This window comes from Gossypium hirsutum, chromosome A02 (assembly GCF_007990345.1).
Source record: "Gossypium hirsutum isolate 1008001.06 chromosome A02, Gossypium_hirsutum_v2.1, whole genome shotgun sequence".
Classification (NCBI taxonomy): Eukaryota; Viridiplantae; Streptophyta; class Magnoliopsida; order Malvales; family Malvaceae; genus Gossypium; species Gossypium hirsutum.
In genome coordinates, this window is record NC_053425.1 from 99822506 (window position 1) to 99823285 (window position 780).

The following is a 780-nucleotide window of genomic DNA, read 5'->3' on the forward strand; positions in this document are numbered from 1 at the left end:
TAGACCTGCTGTAACTGCAAATACTTTTGAACTAAAACCTAACACTATTCAAATCATACAACAATTTGTTCAGTTCAATGGTTTGCAGGATGAGGATCCCAACCCTCAATTAGCAAACTTTTTGGAACTCGTTACCACGAGGGTCAATTTGTCTTCGGTTATTCCCTTTTTCATTGAGGAATAAAGCTAAACAGTGGTTGAACTCGTTACCACGAGAGTCAATTACTACTTGGGAACAAATGACCGAAAAATTCTTATTAAAATTTTTTTCGCCGACTAAAACAGCTAAATTACGTAATGATATCTCTTCATTTGTGCAGATGGACTTAGAAACTCTTTACAATGCATGAGAGAGATACAAGGACTTATTGAGAAGGTGCCCTCATCATGGGTTACCGCTTTGGGTTCAGGTTCAAACATTCCATAATAGCCTGAATCCTTCGACTCGACAAATGGTTGACGCAGCTGCTGGCGGAACCATCAATAATAAAACACTTGAAGATGCTTATGAGTTTATAGAGGAGATGTCAATGAATAACTATCAGTGGCAAGTCATGAGAACAAAGCCAACAAAAACAGCCAGTGTTTATAACGTCGATTCGGTCACCATGCTCTCTAATCAGGTAGAACTCTTAAATAAAAAATTGATGGTTTTCTTAGTTCTTCGCAGGTTCACCCAGTAATGCAGTGCGAAGCAAGTAGAGGTGAATCAAGCAATTCGGAATACCAACCTCATGGCCACAACATGGATGACGAGTAGTTAAATTACATGGGTAATAA

General features: G+C 38.7%; 1 non-coding gene across 1 annotated transcript; it reads right to left on the reverse strand.

The window, feature by feature from the left end:
• Positions 1-287: 287 nt before the first annotated feature.
• LOC121217475 (small nucleolar RNA R71) lies at positions 288-394 on the reverse strand. Its single transcript, XR_005913562.1, has one exon. It is a non-coding gene; the product is annotated as a small nucleolar RNA R71 (small nucleolar RNA).
• Between the last annotated feature and the right edge of the window lie 386 nt (positions 395-780).